The 5977-nt window shown below is 42.5% G+C and overlaps 1 long non-coding RNA gene across 2 annotated transcripts; it reads left to right on the top strand.

Moving 5' to 3' along the window:
• Positions 1–1259: 1259 nt before the first annotated feature.
• Positions 1260–2377, top strand: LOC122171760. Of its 2 annotated transcripts, XR_006172087.1 has the most exons (3): positions 1262–1471; positions 1589–1712; positions 1832–2377. It is a non-coding gene; the product is annotated as an uncharacterized LOC122171760 (long non-coding RNA). The 2 variants fall into 2 exon arrangements; XR_006172086.1 differs by having other exon boundaries at positions 1260–1712.
• Positions 2378–5977: the final 3600 nt, after the last annotated feature.

Genomic DNA, 5977 nt, shown 5'->3' with positions numbered 1-5977 from the left:
AAAGCTATTAAAACACTTCCTGGGACAGTATTTTGGTTTTCAGCAGCTTTCTCTTCTGTTTTGTTTCAATTTCTTCTAAACCCCATCCTCCGAGTGGTATGAAATAAAAAATAGTAATAAATAGATTTTTCTGTACAGGAAAAATTCAAAAATAAATAAATGAATAAAATTTTAATTACATTTCTCTGCAAAGGCTCTTTACTTCTTTAAGTACACAGAAATACTTATGATATGTGGTCATAGATGGGGTCATAGATGGGGTCAATTCCTCTAATGCCCTGCAGGATGGTTTACAATGTGATTCAGTAAATGGGGCAAAGTCAACACGGTGGGGCTGGGTGCCCTACATGAGAAGATGCAGAGAATGTGTCAGAAAGAAGATCACAGAGCTGTAAATGGTTTGGGAAAAGAGAGAGATGAGGCATGTGGGGTTGAGGTCTTGGGTTAAGGTAGACAAAGGACTTTAGGAGGTGACAGATGAACCCAAAGGCATTTTGCATCTGAAGCAGGCCAGATGGGCTAACAGAGTCAGCAGTAGAACACAATTGTCAGTGGCTTCATACAGTGACCTCTAGATGAAACAAACTGTACAAAAGGAGCTCAGGGTATGCAAGTAGGTGAAGGACAATCCTCATCAGCAATAGGCTTGGCATCCATTTGGTTGTGTTTTCATATAGATAAGGTGGGGCAGACAGGCTCTACAAAGCAACATGTGCTCTTGCCTTATCCCATCTCTGTTATTCTCCTTGCTGTAGGCTGATGCTTTGGACCCAGATAAACCAAGTGGAATGGAGATCAGAGCCCTGGGCTTTTCCCTGCAGAGCAGCAACTGGTGCCATTTCTGGCTTATACTCTATTTTTCTCTTCCTAGTGAGGGACTTTTGTTATTTATCAGCTCCTTCTTTCAAAACAGCAACCTGGAAAATTTCACAGCACTTTTCAGATATGGTTACTCTGCCTGTGGCTCTCCACAGCTTAGCTGTTTCAGTGATATCTGCAGAGCAACGAGCAACAGCATTCCTGTCCTAAAGGAGAAGTGAGTGCCTCAAACCTCCTCACTTTTCTCCATATGCACAAGATCTTGTTTTGCTCCTAAAAAACCCCAGGCCTCTCTCTCCGTTCCTGCCAGTCACATGGCAGACTGGATGTCCCTAGCAGCACACCTGGGCTTGAATCGATCTTTCTTCTTTTTCTGTGTGTGTGTGTTGTCATCCAAAGCACGGCCAGAACCAAGGGCAAACTCCAGTTGGGAGGTGAGCAAGGAAAACCCCTCCAAAACAGCCAGGAGCTAAAATGATTTGGCAAGCTTTGCGGGAGAAAACTGCCAGCAGGGAAAGACGAGGTGGGAGCATTACTCCCGACAGAAGAAGCTCTGATTAGCAGATTATCACTTAAGTGATGTTGATCCCAGCCACGCTGCCTTCCAAATGAGCCCTTTCACAGCCGCCAGCTGCGCCACGGAGTCATGAATGTAAATGAATGGGCCAGATCCTCTGCTGGCATCCATCGAGGCAGCTTTGATGGACCGTCCTGGATCCACAACAGCTGGAGGAGTCTGGCTGTAGCAGGAGCCCGTCTTGCTTTTCAGATTTCATTTAGAGCCTGTGGGAAAGGGCCTGAAGCTGGGTGTACTGCAGGATAGAGCAGCATCAACTGCACATCTGGAGGGACCCTCGAGGCTGCGACTTTCGCTGCCAGATAAAGCCTTCTTTGTAAGTAATAATTGGTTCTGTCTTTTATTTTCATGATTTTTAGTTTCCATTTCAATTACCATCATTAATTAATTAATTGGCGTGTTTATTTATTCATTTTCATTTACTTTCTATTCCAGAGATCAGACTGGAGCAATCAGCCCCCACCTGATACCAGGCAGGGTGCAAAACAGGATGTCAGAAGCCAGAGCCTGCTTATCGATAGCCGTGAGAGATCCTTGCTGAGTCAGATAGGGGAAGGATGAGATAATTTCTGATGTTTTTTTTTCTTTTTTTCTTTAATCATATTTATTTATTTACTTGTTTGTTTATTTTGCAGTTGCTGAGCTTGTAACCTGTTCCCTGGTACCGTACGCCAGCACGTATCATCTTGCCCTCATAAAGCTTTGTTGATCTCCATCCAACTTGTTGGACTGAGCGTGTGGGAAGCATGTGAGGGACTCTCATGAGCAGCCTCACGTTCTCTGAGCTGCTTTTTCCCTTGGGGGTAAAGCTTTCCCCAAAGTGCTCAGTCCATTTCAGCTCAGAGGTGATGGCCTGAAACCTGCAGAGCTGGTGGTGAGATGGGAACAAGCTCTCTTTGTGAGGCTGCTCCAGCTTGCTGGGTGCACTGAATGAAATCTTTCATTTGGTTCCTCAGAGAGTACAGGAAGATCCTCAGCTTTTGTCCTGAATAGGATTGTAGCTCAGTCCAGGGAAAGACCACAATGTCAGAGGTAGATGTTGGTAATATGGCAGTAGAGGTTGAACCTTCCCACAAACATCCCATTAAATTTTGTTGCCGTGTGACAGACAACAGTAGAGAGGTATTGACAAAATAATGTCTGACATAGAAGTGCATATGAAGCAAAAGAATGTCATTGAATTCCCCCATGAGGAAAAAATGGCACTCACTGAAATTCATTGATGCTTGCTGAATGTTTATAGAGACCAAACAGTGGGTGTGAGCACAGTGAGACACTGATGACAGCAATGTGAAAGACAAGCCACATTCTAGACAACCATGCAGATTTTACAAGTTGGCGTGCAGTCTCTTGTTCATTGCTGGCAACAGTTCATAGATAATGGTAGTGGCTGAGTTGAAGAATAATGCTTTGTAGCTGAGAATTTGCTGTATCAAATACTTTTATTGGGCTCTTTGTATCTGTGAACACTTTTAGCAGCAAGTCAGCTATAAGGAACAACATATTCTCAGACAATCAAGCCTACAAATTTTGATGGGAAGCCTTGTTGTGAAGGAGATGCTTTTTTTCCTACTGTAGAAGGGATGTTCAATGTTATAGTGACAAGGAGTAGCTCTTCAGCCTTAGACAGCAGAAGGAAGCAACACCTGACACAATTATCTCCATGCTTTGTGGAAGCAGAGACAAGTATGATATTTCCTGCCTAAAAAAGCAGGAATTCATGTTTGCCTTCTGTTTTTCATAGAATCATAGAATAATTTGGGTTGGAAGAAACCCCGACCATCACATTCAACCCCAACCCAACCCCACCATGCCCACTGACCACGTCCCTCAGTGCCACATCTCTACTGTTCTTAAACACCTCCAGGGATGGTGACTGCACCATCTCCCTGGGCAGCCTGTGCCACTGCATTACCACTCTTTCTGAGAAGAAATTGTTCCTAATATCAAACTTGGTTTGGGTCAAAATCGCCCGTTGTAAATTTTATATGGAGCAGGTTATAATTTTTCCTTTGCAAAACTCAAGCTTTCTTATTACAATCAATCTTGAGAGAGTTATTTACTGAATTGTGTTGCTCAGAAAACTGATGCATGCTCTAAGGATATCTGTTGAGTGGGGGCATTTCACAGCCTGAGAAATGTCCCTTCAGATATCTTATTTATCAATGAGTAGCCAAGGAAGATGCCAAGAAGTGGAGGAGCCATGCTATCCAGGAAACCCATTCTTTTCAGGTTTCCACACTCTGCATTATCAGTTTTGATGAAGCTGTACTCTTCAGCTGGAAACTACCCATCAGATATCTGCCCAGCCTTCTGAGTTCGAGACACAGGTGGAGAAATGGTTAATTTTATATTCTCCTATTGTCTGCTATTTAGAAAAGAAAGAGTTGTGATGGATGAAAAACTTACTGGCCTCCTTCAGCACAAAGGAAAAAAAAAACTGTTACAAAATCACTGCAAGATCATTAATATTTTAATTAAAAAAAAAAAAAAAAAACTGATTTATTTTGTCTGGCTTTGTGCAAGTGCACGTCTGTCATCTGGGTACAAATTTCCAAAAGAGAAATTGCATGCTCCTTTCTGGTCTCTTCAGAACTACAAGTGGTTTGGAGAACATCTGTTGGACAGCTTTCTGGGTTGTTTCTTTCTGCTAGTAAGCAAGCAATGTATTTTATTTCCCTTTTGTGCCTTCTAGTTTTTCCTATCCTTTCAAGCCAGGGGGTAGTAAAAGTAAGTTGAGTTCTTCTAAATACCAAACAAAACTTCCAACAGCCTCTTATCCCCATCCACACTGACAAATTATTTCATTACATCTGTAGCTTTTCCATTTACGCCTGAGGAGTTCTTCTGACAGCATTCATGACTTTGCTAAGCAAGGACTGGTTAGTATCTCATGCACAAAAATAGGCAAATCACATTGCAACAGTAGGCAGAGGATGTATGGGCTTTCCAGCCATCTGTGTTATTAAGTCAAGCTTCTGAGTCAATGCCCATGAGAATTAGATGCCCTGTAAAGCCTGAGTGGAAATACTTGTATGTGTGTCTATGCATGTGCTCTTCTTCCTGTACACTGAACCTCTTAAGATCCTAAAATGAGTCACATTTCTTGGCAAATATCAAGGGATACCCTGCTCCCTGAAGCAAATGACAGTCTAGAGTGGACTATGTGTTCAAGCTGTTTTCTTTGTTTTTTAATACAAGGGTTTGAGTGTAGATGACTTAATTGGCTGTGTGGGGAGCTCAGGTCACTGATTCCAAATAAAACATCCTCACTATCCAGCAACACATTCTCCAAATTCGTACACTGACATTGATTTCTTCCATTTAATCATAGAATCAGAATCTTTAGAGTTAGAAGGGACCCTTCCAAAGGCCATCTGGTTGAATTCCCCTGCAATGAACAGGGACACCCACAGCTCCATCAGGTGCTCAGAGCCCTGTCCAGCCTGACCTTGGGTGTCTGCAGGGATGGAGCATCCACCACCTCTCTGGGCAATTCTTCCAGGGCCTGACTATCCTTACTATATAAGGATAGCTTATAAAAAAGCTTTTTCCTTACATCCAGTTTAAATCTCCCCTCTTTTATTTGAAACAATTTCCCCTTGTCCTATCACAACAGACCAACAGTCTGTTCCTTTGTTTCTTATATCCACCCATAGACACCTCAGAGTTGCTCTGAGCTCTCCCCATATCCTTCTCTTCCCCAGGCTGAACAGTCCTGCAGTGAGTTCTCTCAGCCTGTCCTTTGAGTAGAGTTGTTCCATCCTTTGGATCATCTTTGTGGCCCTTCTCTGGATGTGTTCCAACAGGTCCATGTTTCTCCTATACTGAGGACTCCACATCTGGACATAGTGCTCCAGATGAGGTCCACAGCACAGAGCAGAGAGGCAGATCCCCTCTCTCACCCTCCTGGCTGCACTGCTTTGAATGCAGCCCAGGATTCTACTGGCTTTCTGGGCTGTGAGGGCACACAGCCAGCTGCCATCCACCATTTAGAAAAGATGCTATGGCTTTTAATAAAGACATTTCAAATATGTTTTCATAAGTGTTCTTAAAGAACTCCAGTATTGTGTCTATAGTAATCTGTCAGCCTTAAAGGATCCAACAACATGTCACTACCAGTGATATAAGAAGCAATTAGTTATCAATTAGGAAAGTAAGATGTAACAGTTATTTTGTTGGCAGAAGAGCCATGATGAAAACGCTTTAAATGTACATGAAATGCATCTTTCTAATATTGCATTCAAAAATTTTTACTAATGTTTTATACCTTGCATCTGTGAGATGAGTTATCCCTTAAACATCCTTTCTTCAGACAGTACTGAGATTCATCCTCATGCTCCATTACATTGCTCTACACTTCCTGGAGACCATCTATAAAATGAATCAGGATAATGTATGGTTACACACCATAATTTTTAATACATTTTTTTTTTTTCTGCTGCATGAGGAAATTGTGGAGGCTGGCTTTTGCATATTTCAACGGTGTTACTCAGCTAAGCATAAGAATAAGGGATCAGAATGGAAGAGAAATGAAGGAAGGAAGGAAGGAAGGAAGGAAGGAAGGAAGGAAGGAAGGAA

Source organism: Centrocercus urophasianus, unplaced genomic scaffold, assembly GCF_019232065.1.
Source record: "Centrocercus urophasianus isolate 14NV4802_14NV808 unplaced genomic scaffold, USGS_Curo_1.0 seq_953, whole genome shotgun sequence".
Lineage (NCBI taxonomy): Eukaryota > Metazoa > Chordata > Aves > Galliformes > Phasianidae > Centrocercus > Centrocercus urophasianus.
This window is presented reverse-complemented; position numbering and strand designations above follow the sequence as displayed.